Consider the following 19,090-nt stretch of genomic DNA (forward strand, 5'->3'; position numbering starts at 1 on the left):
TAAATTAAATATTTTATTACCATATCTAAACGGACATCGACGTGGAGTTTTTGAATGGTAGAGTGAAGCATCGGCCCGTGGCCGTGCTCATCTACTGTCTGATGGGAGGCAAAGCAAGATTCGGCGACTCTAATGGAGTCAGGATCCCGCCAATAACGGATGAGGCCATCCCACACCTCCTTGGTGAGCTCAGGGGGTTTGCCACGCTCATATCCCTTCACGATCGAGTCACCCTTCCAGTTGGAGACCGTGTCAAACAAGCGAGCTTTCGCCTTCGCGTTAAATGTTTTCTTCAGCTTCTCATTGACCCCATGGACCAATGGTATTTTGGTTGTAACAGAAAAAAAATTAAATTAAGAATTAGTTTTAAAAAATTAAAAAATCTAAATCATAAAAAATTAAAATATATATAACTAATTAATAGTAACTTACAGCAAAAATTTTGAACCACGTCTTTCTGACGTAGATTGGTGTGTTTTTCCAGTTCGGATGTGGCTCGGAGAAGTAACCTTTGCTCGGAAATCGTCTCGGTTACGTTCCGAGCAACACATCCGTCAACCCCAAACCTGAAAAAAAAATTTAAAGTATAAATTATTTATTATTGTTATAAAAGAATTTAAAAAGAATTTTTAAAAAATGTAACGTACCACAAAGTTCCCTCCGGTCGGTCGGGATCTATGACTGGGAAACCTTCTCGGCCTGGCTGAGCGAGAAGGTCCTCGACAGTGTACTGCGAGTAAGAAGAACTCGGCGGCACCATCAAATTGGGATGAATCCCGGCCGGCATCGGAGGAGCCATCGGAGGAGGCACCTCTGGGACATGTTCATGAGGAGCCGCCGGTGCAACGGATAGAGGAACCGACGGGGCACCAGAAGGAGGGGACTGAGAGACTCTCTGAGAAGACTGAGTCTCGGGGACAGTCTCTGGACCCGAAGAACCGAGAGCTGAAGAAGACGGGCCTAAACGACTATTAGGCTCACCGAATATCTCTCTGTAATGGGGAGTAAGTCTGTTCTTTCGAACCGTCTGAAAAAAAAATTAAATTTTAAAATTAACATCAACAGTAATTAACAAATTCTATAATTAACAAATTCTATAAATCTAACTAAATTCCCTACATTAACCACCTAATTGACACTAATTAACATAAAATCCGTAAACCTATCTAAATTTCTTACACTACCCACCTAATCTACCCTAAACTAATCAAATTAGAGAGGAAATAGAGAGAGTACGTACCATTGCTACGAAATAGAGAGGAAGTGAAGACGAAATGGAAGTGAGAAGCTCGCGTGTATATATAAGAAATTAGTCATCCTCGTAATTTCTTCGTAAAGTTACGAGAAACTAGCAAAGCCCGCGTTTTTTACGAGGAATTAGCAAGGCCCGCGTTTTGTTTCCTCGTAACGTCCTCATTAATTTACGAGTAAATAGCAAGGCCCATGGTTTTATTTACGAGGAAATACAAAGGTCCGCGTTTTCCTATTACGAGGTCTTTACGACGAATTCTGCTTACGTGGAATTAACGAGTCCCGCGTTCTTTATTTTTAGGATTCGTCGTAAGTTCCTCGTTAGTTTCGAGGAAATAACGAGGATTATGTTTAAATCCCTAAAATCCGAAACCCCAAACCCCATCTTCCTTATTTTCTACTTCATATATTCCAAACCCCAAACCCATCTTCCCTTTAACCTCAATCTCTTCTTTCCATTCCAAACCCCAAATACTAAAACCACAATTCCTTAACATATAATTTCAATCTCTTCTTTCTAATTCAAACCCCCCATTACCTTACACAAAATCAAATTTTATAAATAGATTTTTATGATTAAATCCATCAAATCACATGCATTAAGTCTGAAAATCAATCATATTAAAAACAAATACATCAATCGGATACATCGACATTCTCGTCATCACTAGAAACATCATCGTTTTCATTAAACTCGTCTTCAACAGCTTCGTCTGTGGCATCGTCGGTAAGATCTTCGTACTCATGATTATACAGGTCAATGAGAAGGATGTCATCAATTTGTTGTTCAGGTTCCTCGACTTCATTTATCTGTTCTTCTTGCAATGGTGGTTCTTCTCCACTGATGATTCGTCCACGAGGTGTAACTTTGATCACGGCTAACCAATTTATTCCTGATTCTCACATCCGAGGGTATGAAAGGAAGCCAACTTGGTCTGCTTGTGAAGCTAAGATGAAAGGCTCGAATTTATTGTTCCTGCAAAAATAAAGACAACGTAGAAATTAATCATAAAGATCATGTATACCAAAAAAATAATTTGTTGTACCTTCGTCCACCATTGACATCAACTACACCGAATTTGTTAAACCGAACACCTCTGTTGACGACGGGGTCGAACCATTCACATTTGAAGAGGACGCATTTTAGCTTCAATAACCCTGAGAATTCCACTTCAATAATCTCCTGCAAGATCCCGTAGAAATATCTTTCGCCTTTCACACATATTCCATAGTTACTGGTCGCCCGCTGTCTACCATACTCATATGTGTGAAAAGTATAACCTCGTGTGAAATACATATGTGGTGTGGTGACCTTTGCAAGTGGAGCTTGAATTACTTCGTGAAACCACGTAGGGTAATCTGCATCGTCGTCATAATCAACCTGCAAAAACAAAGAAAACGTTGAAATACAGATCAGGTATGAAAAAAGAGTTTGATCGATCAACCTGCAAAAATTAAGAGTTTGAGTTAATACCTGATTCTTCAACCACTTAATAAAGTGTTGATCTTTCCTTTTGTCTACGTCACTTGTGGATATACCTGAGAATGTTTCTTCGACTTGAGAAACAAATAGGCTGTAAAATTATATTTTATATTAATTAATCTTTGGAAATTATATAATTTATACTTATATGTGTTTAGAAGTTTCCATATATGTTACCTTTCAAAATAACGCATCAATGGATCCTTGCAACTGAGTAGAATATAGGTGTGTGCACTATGAACGTCTTCTTCACTCGACCACCAAACCTCTTTAGATTTCCCACCGATTCGTTCAATCTGGCTAGAGATTTCTGGAACACCAGCAACTGCATATGTTGGCGCGACACCACCATCATCATATCTTCTTGGAGTTCTTTTCTGGGTACCTACTTTTGACGCAAAGTAGTACGATGTGAAGTGAGAAGTTTCTTCCGTCAAACTTCCAGCAATTATAGAACCTTCAACTTTTGCGAGGTTTTTTGCTTTTCCCTTCAAATATTTCATGGCTCGCTCGTACTGATACATCCATCTGTAATGTACAGGTCCACGAAGCAATGCCTCATATTGGAGGTGGACAGCTAGATGCTCCATGACGTCAAAAAATCCCGGGAGAAATATCTTCTCCAAGTTGCACAATAAGAAGGGAATGTTCTCGTGAAGTTGTTCCACAACTTCTTCTTTAAGAGTGCGTGTGCTCAGATCCCTGAAAAATGCTCTAATGCCTTGTATATTCCAAAAACAATTAAGCACATTAGTAGTCATATATTATTGCAAACTAAACCATTATAAAATTAATGCGTTATAATATACTACCTGCAAGTGCTTCATGTACGTTTCTTGGAAGTAGCTCCGCAAATGCAAAGGAAAGTAGTAATTGCATAAAGACATGACAATCATGACTCTTCATCCTGGAGAACATTTAAACATTTTCAACACATATAGAGAGATTTGAAACATACCTATCGGGGAACTTCACTTCTGATGCCACCCAGTTGAACAACACCGAATTTTTTTCTGAAGACATTCTGAATATCGGAATGGGAACTTGTCCATTACTTTTTATATGTAACTCACTTGTTGAGCAAATATCCGGCAAGTACAACCTCGATTTTATATTGTCTTTTGTCCTCAATGGGACATTCAATGTTGTATTCATGATGTTCTCAAAGAAATTCTTCTCTATATGCATCACATCGAGGTTATGGCGCAGAGAAGATCCTTCCATTATGGCAACTCCCAAAATATACTCTTCCTGTGCCAGTTGTACCGAACATCGTAAAAATCAGGCATATTACTGGGGACATGCCAATTACCACCACGAGGAACTGTTTCCAAAGCTCCATAGTAATAGATTTGCGCTTCAATTTGTTCTCCAGTTAGATTGGGAGGAGGAGTGTCTCTCACAATCCTTTTGTGCCTAAACAATTTCTTGTTTCTTCGGTACGGATGGACAATGGGAAGAAATCGACGGTGACAATTGAACCAACATGTCTTCCTACCATTCTTCAGTTGAAATGCATCTGTCGTTCCATTACAATATGGACAAGCTAATCTCCCATGTGTAGTCCATCCAAACAAATATTTCATGGCTCGCTCATACTGATACATCCATCCGTAATGTACAGGTCCACGAAGCAATGCACCATATGGGAGGTGGACAGGTAGATGCTCCCTGACGTCAAAAAATCCCGGAGGAAATATCTTCTCAAAGTTGCACAATAATGTGGGAATGTTCTCGTGAAGTAGTTCCACGACTTCTTCTTTAAGAGTGCTTGTGCTCAGATCCCTGAAAAATGCTCCAATGCCTTGTATATTCCAAAAACAATTAAACACATTACTAGTCATATATTATTGCAAACTAAACCATTATAAAATTAATGCGTTATAATATACTACCTGCAAGTGCTTCATGTACGTTTATTGGAAGTAGCTCCGCATATGCAAAGGGAAGTAATCGTTGAATAAAGACATGACAATCTTGACTCTTCATCCCGGAGGACTTTTGACCCTTTCCAACACATCTAGAGAGATTTGAAACATACCCATCGGGGAACTTCACTTCTAATGCCACCCAGTTGAACAACCCGACTTTTTTCTGAAGACAATCTGAATATCGGAACAGAAACTTGTCCATTGCTTTTTATATGTAACTCACTTCTTGAGTAAATATCCGGCAAGTCCAACCTCGATTTTATGTTTTACTTTGTCTTCCCTAGAAAATTCAATGTTGTATTCATGATGTTCTCAAATAAATTCTTCTCTATATGCATCACATCGAGGTTGTGGCGAAGAAGAAGATCCTTCCAATATGGCAACTCCCAAAATATACTCTTCATGTGCTAATTCTACCGAACACCGTAAAAATCAGGCATATTACCAGGGACATGCCAATTACCAGCACGAGGAACTGTTTCCAAAGCTCCATAGTAATCGATTTGCGCTTCAGTTTGTTCTCCAGTTAGATAGGGTGGAGGAGTGTCTCTCACAATCCTTTTGTGCCTAAACAATTTCTTGTTTCTTCGGTACGGATGGACAATGGGAAGAAATCGACGGTGACAATCGAACCAACCGGTCTTCCTACCATTCTTTAGTTGAAACGCATATGTCGTTCCATTACAATATGGACAAGCTAATCTCCCATGTGTAGTCCATCCAGACAAATATTTCATGGCTCGCTCATACTGATACATCCATCCGTAATGTACAGGTCCACGAAGCAATGCCTCATATGGGAGGTGGACAGCTAGATGCTCCATGACGTCAAAAAATCCCGGAGAAAATATCTTCTCAAAGTTGCACAATAATGTGAGAATGTTCTCGTGAAGTTGTTCCACGACTTCTTCTTTAAGAGTGCGTGTGCTCAGATCCCTGAAAAATTGTCCAATGCCTTGTATATTCCAAAAACAATTAAACACATTAGTAGTCATATATTATTGCAAACTAAACCATTATAAAATTAATGCGTGATAATATACTACCTGCAAGTCCTCCATGTACGTTTATTGGAAGTAGCTCCGCACATGCAAAGAGAAGTAATCATTACATAAAGACATGACAATCATGACTCTTCATCCCGAAGAACTTTTGACCATTTTCAACACATCTAGAAAGATTTGAAACATACGCATCGGGGAACTTCACTTCTGATGCCACCCAGTTGAACAACACCGGCTTTTTTTTGAAGACAATCTGAATATCGCAACGGGAACTTGTCCATTGCTTTTTATATGTAACTCACTTCTTGAGCAAATATCCGGCAAGTCCAACCTCAATTTTATGTTGTCTTTTATCTTCCCTGTGACATTCAATGTTGTATTCATAATGCTCTCAAATAAATTCTTCTCTATATGCATCACATCGAGGTTGTGGCGCAGAAGAAGATCCTTCCAATATGGCAACTCCCAAAACATACTCTTCTTGTGCCAGTTGTGCCGAACACCGTAAAAATATGGCATATTACGGGGGACATGCCAATTACCACCACGAGTAACTGTTTCCAAAGCTCCATAGTAATCGATTTGCGCTTCAATTTGTTCTCCAGTTAGATATGGAGGAGGAGTGTCTCTCACAACCCTTTGTGCCGAAACAATTTCTTGTTTCTTCGGTACGAATGGACAATGGGAAGAAATTGACGGTGACAATCGAACCAACTTGTCTTCCTACCATTCTTCAGTTGAAACGCATCTGTCATTCCATTACAATATGAACAAGCTAATCTCCCATGGGTAGTCCATCCAGACAAATATTTCATGGCTCGCTCATACTGATACATCCATCCGTAATGTACAGGTCCACAAGGCAATGCCTCATATGGGAGGTGGACAGCTAAATGCTCCATGACGTCAAAAAATCCCTGAGGAAATATCTTCTCCAAGTTGCACAATAATGTGGGATTTTTCTCGTGAAGTTGTTCCACGATTTCTTCTTTAAGAGTGCGTGTGCTCAGATCCCTGAAAAATTTTTCAATGCCTTGTATATTCCAAAAACAATTAAACACATTAGTAGTCATATATTATTGCAAACTAAACCATTATAAAATTAATGCGTTATAATATACTACCTGCAAGTGCTTCATGTACGTTTATTGGAAGTAGCTCCGTACATGCAAAGGGAAGTTATCGTTGCATAAAGACATGACAATCATGACTCTTCATCCCGGAGAACTTTTGACCCTTTTCAACACATCTAGAGAGATTTGAAACATACCCATCGGAAAACTTCACTTCTGATGCCACCCAGTTGAACAACACCGACTTTTTTTCTGAAGACAATCTAAATATCGGAACGGGAACTTGTCCATTGCTTTTTATATGTAACTCACTTTTTGAGAAAATATCCGGCAAGTCCAACCTCAATTTTATGTTGTCTTTTATCTTCCCTGGGACATTCAATGTTGTATTCATGATGTTCTCAAAGAAATTCTTCTCTATATGCATCACATCGAGGTTGTGGCGCAGAAGAAGATCCTTCCAATATGGCAACTCCCAAAACATACCCTTCTTGTGCCAGTTGTGTCGAACACCGTAAAAATCAGGCATATTACGGGGGACATGCCAATTACCACCACGAGTAACTGTTTCCAAAGCTCCATAGTAATCGATTTGCGCTTCAATTTGTTCTGCAGTTAGATATGGAGGAGGAGTGTCTCTCACAACCCTTTTGTGCCTAAACAATTTCTTGTTTCTTCGGTACGAATGGACAATGGGAAGAAATCGACGGTGACAATCGAACCAACTTGTCTTCCTACCATTCTTCAGTTGAAACGCATTTGTCGTTCCATTACAATATGGACAAGCTAATCTCCCATGTGTAGTCCATCCAGACAAATATTTCATGGCTCGCTCATACTGATACATCCATCTGTAATGTACAGGTCCACAAGGCAATGCCTCATATGGGAGGTGGACAGCTAAATGCTCCATGACGTCAAAAAATCCCGGAGGATATATCTTCTCCAAGTTGCACAATAATGTGGGAATGTTCTCGTGAAGTTTTTCCACGACTTCTTCTTTAAGAGTGCGTGTACTCAGATCCCTGAAAATTTTTCCAATGCCTTGTATATTCCAAAAACAATTAAACACATTAGTAGTCATATATTATTGCAAACTAAACCATTATAAAATTAATGCGTTATAATTTACTACCTGCAAGTGCTTCGTGTACGTTTATTGGATGTAGCTCCGTACATGCAAAGGGAAGTAATCGTTGCATAAAGACATGACAATCATGACTCTTCATCCCGGAGAACTTTTGACCCTTTTCAACACATCTAGAGAGATTTGAAACATACCCATCGGAGAACTTCACTTCTGATGCCACCCAGTTGAACAACACCGACTTTTTTTCTGAAGACAATCTGAATATCGGAACGGGAACTTGTCTATTGCTTTTTATATGTAACTCACTTCTTGAGCAAATATCCGGCAAGTCCAACCTCAATTTTATGTTGTCTTTTATCTTCCCTGGGACATTCAATGTTGTATTCATGATGTTCTCAAAGAAATTCTTCTCTATATGCATCACATCGAGGTTGTGGCGCAAAAGAAGATCCTTCCAATATGGCAACTCCCAAAACATACTCTTCTTGTGCCAGTTGTGCCGAACACCGTAAAAATCAGGCATATTACGGGGGACATGCCAATTACCACCACGAGTAACTGTTTCCAAAGCTCCATAGTAATCGATTTGCGCTTCAATTTGTTCTCCAGTTAGATATGGAGGAGGAGTGTCTCTCACAACCCTTTTGTGCCTAAACAATTTCTTGTTTCTTTGGTACGAATGGACAATGGGAAGAAATCGACGGTGACAATCGAACCAACTTGTCTTCCTACCATTCTTCAGTTGAAACGCATCTGTCGTTCCATTGCAATATGGACAAGCTAATCTCCCATGTGTAGTCCATCCAGACAAATATTTCATGGCTCGCTCATACAGATACATCCATCCGTAATGTACAGGTCCACAAGGCAATGCCTCATATGGGAGGTGGACAGCTAAATGCTCCATGACGTCAAAAAATCCCGGAGGAAATATCTTCTCCAAGTTGCATAATAATGTGGGAATGTTCTCGTGAAGTTGTTCCACGACTTCTTCTTTAAGAGTGCGTGTGCTCAGATCCCTGAAAAATTGTCCAATGCCTTGTATATTCCAAAAACAATTAAACACATTAGTAGTCATATATTATTGCAAACTAAACCATTATAAAATTAATGCGTTATAATATACTACCTGCAAGTGCTTCATGTACGTTTATTGGAAGTAGCTCCGTACATGCAAAGAGAAGTAATCGTTGCATAAAGACATGACAATCATGACTCTTCATCCCGGAGAACTTTTGACCCTTTTCAACACATCTAGAGAGATTTGAAACATACCCATCGGAGAACTTCACTTCTGATGCCACCCAGTTGAACAACACCGACTTTTTTTCAGAAGACAATCTGAATATCGGAACGGGAACTTGTCCATTGCTTTTTTTATGTAACTCACTTCTTGAGCAAATATCCGGCAAGTCCAACCTCAATTTTATGTTGTCTTTTATCTTCCCTGGGACATTCAATGTTGTAGTCATGATGTTCTCAAAGAAATTCTTCTCTATATGCATCACATCAAGGTTGTGGCGCAGAAGAAGATCCTTCCAATATGGCAACTCCGAAAACATACTCTTCTTGTGCCAGTTGTGCCGAACACCGTAAAAATCAGGCATATTACGGGGGACATGCCAATTACCACCACGAGTAACTGTTTCCAAAGCTCCGTAGTAATCGATTTGCGCTTCAATTTGTTCTCCAGTTAGATATGGAGGAGGAGTGTCTCTCACAACCCTTTTGTGCCTAAACAATTTCTTGTTTCTTCGGTACGAATGGACAATGGGAAAAAATCGACGGTGACAATAGAACCAACTTGTCTTCCTACCATTCTTCAGTTGAAACTCATATGTCGTTCCAATACAATATGGACAAGCTAATCTCCCATGTGTAGTCCATCCAGACAAATATTTCATGGCTCGCTCATACTGATACATCCATCCGTAATGTACAGGTCCACAAGGCAATGCCTCATATGGGAGGTGGACAGCTAAATGCTCCATGACGTCAAAAATCCCGGAGGAAATATCTTCTCCAAGTTGCACAATAATGTGGGAATGTTCTCGTGAAGTTGTTCCACGACTTCTACTTTAAGAGTGCGTGTGCTCAGATCCCTGAAAACTTTTCCAATGCCTTGTATATTCCAAAAACAATTAAATACATTAGTAGTCATATATTATTGCAAACTAAACCATTATAAAATTAATGCGTTATAATATACTACCTGCAAGTGCTTCATGAACGTTTATTGGAAGTAGCTCCGTACATGCAAAGGGAAGTAATCGTTGCATAAAGACATGACAATCATGACTCTTCATCCCGGAGAACTTTTGACCCTTTTCAACACATCTAGAGAGATTTGAAACATACCCATCGGAGAACTTCACTTCTGATGCCACCCAATTGAACAACACCGACTTTTTTTCTGAAGACAATCTGAATATCGGAACGGGTCCATTGCTTTTTAAATGTAACTCACTTCTTGAGCAAATATCCGGCAAGTCCAACCTCAATTTTATGTTGTCTTTTATCTTCCCTAGGACATTCAATGTTGTATTCATGATGTTCTCAAAGAAATTCTTCTCTATATGCATCACATCGAGGTTGTGGCGCAGAAGAAGATCCTTCCAATATGGCAACTCCCAAAACATACCCTTCTTGTGCCAGTTGTGCCGGACACCGTAAAAATCAGGCATATTACGGGGGACATGCCAATTACCACCACGAGTAACTGTTTCCAAAGCTCCATAGTAATCGATTTGCGCTTCAATTTGTTCTCCAGTTAGATATGGAGGAGGAGTGTCTCTCACAACCCTTTTGTGCCTAAACAATTTCTTGTTTCTTCGGTACGAATGGACAATGGGAAGAAATCGACGGTGACAATCGAACCAACTTGTCTTCCTACCATTCTTCAGTTGAAACGCATCTGTCGTTCCATTACAATATGGACAAGCTAATCTCCCATGTGTAGTCCATCCAGACAAATATTTCATGGCTCGCTCATACTGATACATCCATCCGTAATGTACAGGTCCACAAGGCAATGCCTCATATGGGAGGTGGACAGCTAAATGCTCCATGACGTCAAAAAATCCCGGAGGAAATATCTTCTCCAAGTTGCATAATAATGTGGGAATGTTCTCGTGAAGTTGTTCCACGACTTCTTCTTTAAGAGTGCGTGTGCTCAGATCCCTGAAAAATTGTCCAATGCCTTGTATATTCCAAAAACAATTAAACACATTAGTAGTCATATATTATTGCAAACTAAACCATTATAAAATTAATGCGTTATAATATACTACCTGCAAGTGCTTCATGTACGTTTATTGGAAGTAGCTCCGTACATGCAAAGGGAAGTAATCGTTGCATAAAGACATGACAATCATGACTCTTCATCCCGGAGAACTTTTGACCCTTTTCAACACATCTAGAGAGATTTGAAACATACCCAACGGAGAACTTCACTTCTGATGCCACCCAGTTGAACAACACCAACTTTTTTTCTGAAGACAATCTGAATATCGGAACGGGAACTTGTCCATTGCTTTTTATATGTAACTCACTTCTTGAGCAAATATCCGGCAAGTCCAACCTCAATTTTATGTTGTCTTTTATCTTCCCTGGGACATTCAATGTTGTATTCATGATGTTCTCAAAGAAATTCTTCTCTATATGCATCACATCGAGGTTGTGGCGCAGAAGAAGATCCTTCCAATATGGCAACTCCCAAAACATACCCTTCTTGTGCAAGTTGTGCCGAACACCGTAAAAATCAGGCATATTACGGGGGACATGCCAATTACCACCACGAGTAACTGTTTCCAAAGCTTCATAGTAATCGATTTGCGCTTCAATTTGTTCTCCAGTTAGATATGGAGGAGGAGTGTCTCTCACAACCCTTTTGTGCCTAAACAATTTCTTGTTTCTTCGGTACGAATGGACAATGGGAAGAAATCGACGGTGACAATCGAACCAACTTGTCTTCCTACCATTCTTCAGTTGAAACACATCTGTCGTTCAATTACAATATGGACAAGCTAATCTCCCATGTGTAGTCCATCCAGACAAATATTTCATGGCTCGCTCATACTGATACATCCATCCGTAATGTACAGGTCCACAAGGCAATGCCTCATATGGGAGGTGGACAGCTAAATGCTCCATGACGTCAAAAAATCCCGGAGGAAATATCTTCTCCAAGTTGCACAATAATGTGGGAATGTTCTCGTGAAGTTGTTCCACGACTTCTTCTTTAAGAGTGCGTGTGCTCAGATCCCTAAAATTTTTTCCAATGCCTTGTATATTCCAAAAACAATTAAACACATTAGTAGTCATATATTATTGCAAACTAAACCATTATAAAATTAATGCGTTATAATATACTACCTGCAAGTGCTTCATGTACGTTTATTGGAAGTAGCTCTGTACATGCAAAGGGAAGTAATCGTTGCATAAAGACATGACAATCATGACTCTTCATCCCGGAGAACTTTTGACCCTTTTCAACACATCTAGAGAGATTTGAAACATACCCATCGGAGAACTTCACTTCTGATGCCACCCAATTGAACAACACCGACTTTTTTTCTGAAGACAATCTGAATATCGGAACGGGTCCATTGCTTTTTAAATGTAACTCACTTCTTGAGCAAATATCCGGCAAGTCCAACCTCAATTTTATGTTGTCTTTTATCTTCCCTAGGACATTCAATGTTGTATTCATGATGTTCTCAAAGAAATTCTTCTCTATATGCATCACATCGAGGTTGTGGCGCAGAAGAAGATCCTTCCAATATGGCAACTCCCAAAACATACCCTTCTTGTGCCAGTTGTGCCGGACACCGTAAAAATCAGGCATATTACGGGGGACATGCCAATTACCACCACGAGTAACTGTTTCCAAAGCTCCATAGTAATCGATTTGCGCTTCAATTTGTTCTCCAGTTAGATATGGAAGAGGAGTGTCTCTCACAACCCTTTTGTGCCTAAACAATTTCTTGTTTCTTCGGTACGAATGGACAATGGGAAGAAATCGACGGTGACAATCGAACCAACTTGTCTTCCTACCATTCTTCAGTTGAAACGCATCTGTCGTTCCATTACAATATGGACAAGCTAATCTCCCATGTGTAGTCCATCCAGACAAATATTTCATGGCTCGCTCATACTGATACATCCATCCGTAATGTACAGGTCCACAAGGCAATGCCTCATATGGGAGGTGGACAGCTAAATGCTCCATGACGTCAAAAAATCCCGGAGGAAATATCTTCTCCAAGTTGCACAATAATGTGGGAATGTTCTCGTGAAGTTGTTCCACGACTTCTTCTTTAAGAGTGCGTGTGCTCAGATCCCTGAAAAATTGTCCAATGCCTTGTATATTCCAAAAACAATTAAACACATTAGTAGTCATATATTTTTGCAAACTAAACCATTATAAAATTAATGCGTTATAATATACTACCTGCAAGTGCTTCATGTACGTTTATTGGAAGTAGCTCCGTACATGCAAAGGGAAGTAATAGTTGCATAAAGACATGACAATCATGAATCTTCATCCTGGAGAACTTTTGACCCTTTTCAACACATCTAAAGAGATTTGAAACATACCCATCGGAGAACTTCACTTCTGATGCCACCCAGTTGAACAACACCGACTTTTTTTCTGAAGACAATCTGAATATCGGAACGGGAACTTGTCCATTGCTTTTTATACGTAACTCACTTCTTGAGCAAATATCCGGCAAGTCCAACCTCAATTTTATGTTGTCTTTTATCTTCCCTGGGACATTCAATGTTGTAGTAATGATGTTCTCAATAAAATTCTTCTCTATATGCATCACATCGAGGTTGTGGCGCAGAAAAAGATCCTTCCAATATGGCAACTCCGAAAACATACTCTTCTTGTGCCAGTTGTGCCGAACACCGTAAAAATCAGGCATATTACGGGGGACATGCCAATTACCACCACGAGTAACTGTTTCCAAAGCTCCATAGTAATCGATTTGCGCTTCAATTTGTTCTCCAGTTAGATATGGAGGAGGAGTGTCTCTCACAACCCTTTTGTGCCTAAACAATTTCTTGTTTCTTTGGTACGAATGGACAATGGGAAGAAATCGACGGTGACAATCGAACCAACTTGCCTTCCTACCATTCTTCAGTTGAAACGCATCTGTCGTTCCATTACAATATGGACAAGCTAATCTCCCATGTGTAGTCCATCCAGACAAATATTTCATGGCTCGCTCATACTGATACATCCATCCGTAATGTACAGGTCCACAAGGCAATGCCTCATATGGGAGGTGGACAGCTAAATGCTCCATGACGTCAAAAAATCCCGGAGGAAATATCTTCTCCAAGTTGCACAATAATGTGGGAATGTTCTCGTGAAGTTGTTCCACGACTTCTTCTTTAAGAGTGCGTGTGCTCAGATCCCTGAAAAATTTTCCAATGCCTTGTATATTCCAAAAACAATTAAACACATTAGTAGTCATATATTATTGCAAACTAAACCATTATAAAATTAATGCGTTATAATATACTACCTGCAAGTGCTTCATGTACGTTTATTGGAAGTAGCTCCGTACATGCAAAGGGTAGTAATCGTTGCATAAAGACATGACAATCATGACTCTTCATCCCGGAGAACTTTTGACCCTTTTCAGCACATCTAGAGAGATTTGAAACATACCCATCGGAGAACTTCACTTCTGATGCCACCCAGTTGAACAACACCGATTTTTTTTCCGAAGACAATCTGAATATCGGAACGGGAACTTGTCCATTGCTTTTTATATGTAACTCACTTCTTGAGCAAATATCCGGCAAGTCCAACCTCAATTTTATGTTGTCTTTTATCTTCCCTGGGACATTCAATGTTGTAGTCATGATGTTCTCAAAGAAATTCTTCTCTATATGCATCACATCGAGGTTGTGGCGCAGAAGAAGATCCTTCCAATATGGCAACTCCGAAAACATACTCTTCTTGTGCCAGTTGTGCCGAACACCGTAAAAATCAGGCATATTACGGGGGACATGCCAATTACCACCACGAGTAACTGTTTCCAAAGCTCCATAGTAATCGATTTGCGCTTCAATTTGTTCTCCAGTTAGATATGGAGGAGGAGTGTCTCTCACAACCCTTTTGTGCCTAAACAATTTCTTGTTTCTTTGGTACGAATGGACAATGGGAAGAAATCGACGGTGACAATCGAACCAACTTGTCTTCCTACCATTCTTCAGTTGAAACGCATCTGTCGTTCCATTACAATATGGACAAGCTAATCTCCCATGTGTAGTCCATCCAGACAAATATTTCATGGCTCGCTCATACTGATACATCCATCCGTAATGTACAGGTCCACAAGGCAATGCCTCATATAGGAGGTGGACAGCTAAATGCTCCATGACGTCAAAAAATCCCGGAGGAAATATCTTCTCCAAGTTGCACAATAATGTGGGAATGTTCTCGTGAAGTTGTTCCACGACTTCTTCTTTAAGAGTGCGTGTGCTCAGATCCCTGAAAAATTTTCCAATGCCTTGTATATTCCAAAAACAATTAAACACATTAGTAGTCATATATTATTGCAAACTAAACCATTATAAAATTAATGCGTTATAATATACTACCTGCAAGTGCTTCATGTACGTTTATTGGAAGTAGCTCCGTACATGCAAAGGGAAGTAATAGTTGCATAAAGACATGACAATCATGACTCTTCATCCCGGAGAACTTTTGACCCTTTTCAACACATCTAGAGAGATTTGAAACATACCCATCGGAGAACTTCACTTCTGATACCACCCAGTTGAACAACACCAATTTTTTTCCGAAGACAATCTGAATATCGGAACGGGAACTTGTCCATTGCTTTTTATATGTAACTCACTTCTTGAGCAAATATCCGGCAAGTCCAACCTCAATTTTATGTTGTCTTTTATCTTCCCTGGGACATTCAATGTTGTATTCATGATGTTCTCAAAGAAATTCTTCTCTATATGCATCACATCGAGGTTGTGGCGCAGAAGAAGATCCTTCCAATATGACAACTCCCAAAACATACTCTTCTTGTGCCAGTTGTGCCGAACACCGTAAAAATCAGGCATATTACGGGGGACATGCCAATTACCACCACGAGTAACTGTTTCCAAAGCTCCATAGTAATCGATTTGCGCTTCAATTTGTTCTCCAGTTAGATATGGAGGAGGAGTGTCTCTCATAACCCTTTTGTGCCTAAACAATTTCTTGTTTCTTCGGTACGAATGGACAATGGGAAGAAATCGACGGTGACAATCGAACCAACTTGTCTTCCTACCATTCTTCAGTTGAAACGCATCTGTCGTTCCATTACAATATGGACAAGCTAATTTCCCATGTGTAGTCCATCCAGACAAATATTTCATGGCTCGCTCATACTGATACATCCATCCGTAATGTACAGGTCCACAAGGCAATGCCTCATATGGGAGGTGGACAGCTAAATGCTCCATGACGTCAAAAAATCTCGGAGGAAATATCTTCTCCAAGTTGCACAATAATGTGGGAATGTTCTCGTGAAGTTGTTCCACGACTTCTTTTTTAAGAGTGCTTGTGCTCAGACCCCTGAAAAATTTTCCAATGCCTTGTATATTCCAAAAACAATTAAACACATTAGTAGTCATATATTATTGCAAACTAAACCATTATAAAACTAATGCGTTATAATATACTACCTGCAAGTGCTTCATGTACGTTTATTGGAAGTAGCTCCGTACATGCAAAGGGAAGTAATCGTTGCATAAAGACATGACAATCATGATTCTTCATCCCGGAGAACTTTTGACCCTTTTCAACACATCTAGAGAGATTTGAAACATACCCATCGGAGAACTTCACTTCTGATGCCACCCAGTTGAACAACACCGACTTTTTTTCTGAAGACAATCTGAATATCAGAACGGGAACTTGTCTATTGCTTTTTATATGTAACTCACTTCTTGAGCAAATATCCGGCAAGTCCAACCTTGATTTTATGTTGTCTTTTGACTTTCTTGGGATATTCAATGTTGTATTCATGATGTTCTCAAAGAAATTCTTCTCTATATGCATCACATCGAGGGTGTGGCGCAGAAGAAGATCCTTCCAATATGGCAACTCCCAAAATATACTCTTCTTGTGCCAGTTGTGCCGAACACCGTAAAAATCAGGCATATTACCGGGGACATGCCAATTACCACCACGAGGAACTGTTTCCAAAGCTGCATAGTAATCGATTTGCGCTTCAATTTGTTCTCCAGTTAGATGTGGAGGTGGAGTGTCTCTCACAACCCTTTTGTGCCTAAAAAATTTCTTGTTTCTTCGGTACGGATGGCCAATTGCGTTTTCCCGCCAAAACCGAGAAATTACGTTTTCCCGCCGAAATTGAGAAATTGTGTTTTCCCGCCAAAACCAAAAAATTGTGTTTTCTCGCCAAATTGAGAAATTGTGTTTCCCCGCCAAAACCGAGAAATTGCGTTTTTTCTGCCAAAACCGAAAAATTATGTTTCCCGCAAAAACCACCAAATTATGTTTTCCGCCCAAACCGAGAAATTGCATTTTCCCGCCAAATTTATGAAATACATTTTTCCGTCAAAATTGTGAAATTATGTTTCCGTCAAAATCGTTAATTTTTTATTTTAACGATAAAACCGTTTTTTTGGGTTAAATCGTAAAACTTTACTTTTTGTTGTTACACTCATGAAAGTATGTTTCAGGAAGCCCATGGACACCCATTGTCCATTTGGTCTTAGACCAATTGGTATTCGCCCAATTGGACTATGTACCAATTGGTCTTTTGTCCGGTTGGACCATGTATTAATTGGACACGTCCATAGCCCGTCCAAAATGAATTGGACTGGGCTAGCCTATAGTCTGCCCGCCCAGTTGACACCCCCACCCACACAACCAAGATATTTTTTTGCATGGAATTCTTATTTCGAAAATCTTACTAAAACGTTTACTCGAGAGGGTGTCAACAAGTATATTATTTTATCTGGTCTTCTAATAGCGATGAACATAAAAATATGGTAACGTTTTTAGTTTACCGGTCTAAGCAAATCCTCGGTCATACATGGAAACTGATTAGACCCGCCGTCGAATCCGAGATTGTATGTTTGACCGTAAATTGAACGGCTACGATTTTGTACAGCGGAAACAAGCAAAATCCAGACAGAAACATACACGTAATCCAGTGTCCTTTTCGGATTATCAAACAAAATCTGAGTTTGATTGAACTATATGGGTCCCGCTGATTAGAAGAAGCGTGGGATTGATCTGAAGGGATCAGATAGATTTTTCTTCTTCTCATTACTTTGATTTGTTGCTCTGTCTTTATTTGGGTCGTTGAAATTTCTTAAAAATTACCCCACGGTAACTGCTTTTCTTTTTATCTTTCTCGAGGTAATTTTGAAATTGATCTAGATGATTTTGAAAAAGATACTGTAATCTTTTTCTTTCAAATGTTAATATGTTTTACATAATCAGCCATAAAATCATTATAATTAATTTCTTGTAGAGCTTTACATTCATTTACTATAGAAAGTAAACATTACTTTTACACATATATTTGCTTATTTGTAATTTAATATTAGAGGGCACTTTCCAATTTTCAAATGTTCTTATATAATTATTTTTAAAAATGTGATAATCCAAAAATAATTAAATCAAGAAGCATGGTGTGGTTGTTGCACTTGCATGAATCCCAAAAAAAGTTCATGTGTTTGTAAAAAACTTCAAGAAATTTTTATATTCTCATTTATTTTGATTATTTACTGTTTTAACTACTTGTGGCTGAGATCTGAGTAAATAATCAAAATTATAGAGATCATATAACATCAAAAGTTCAGAAGTGATTAAAGAGTCCATTCAATTTTGAAGATACCAAATTAACCTCATAAAAGTGTAGAATATCTTAGTTTTGTTTAGAGCATCTGAAACTTATCTATATATATAATATATATATATATATATATATATTCAGTTAAAACTATTATATAATTAGTTTTGTTCCAATATATGTTTTTATAGAGACATAATAGTATTTTCTGTATTTATCTCTTTGAAAAAAAAAACTCTATTATATTGATGGGTTTGAGATGATTTTAGTCTAATGATATAATCCCAATTAAAAATTCATGTGCGGTTGATTCAATCGATTAGAATGATACTATTTTAGTGTTTTTTGGTGTACCGAACCTGAATCTAGTCTTATTGCTATATCTAGAGAAGGAACTTTGAGAAGAATCCATTT

This window comes from Brassica napus, chromosome C7, assembly GCF_020379485.1.
Source record: "Brassica napus cultivar Da-Ae chromosome C7, Da-Ae, whole genome shotgun sequence".
NCBI classification, from domain to species: Eukaryota; Viridiplantae; Streptophyta; class Magnoliopsida; order Brassicales; family Brassicaceae; genus Brassica; species Brassica napus.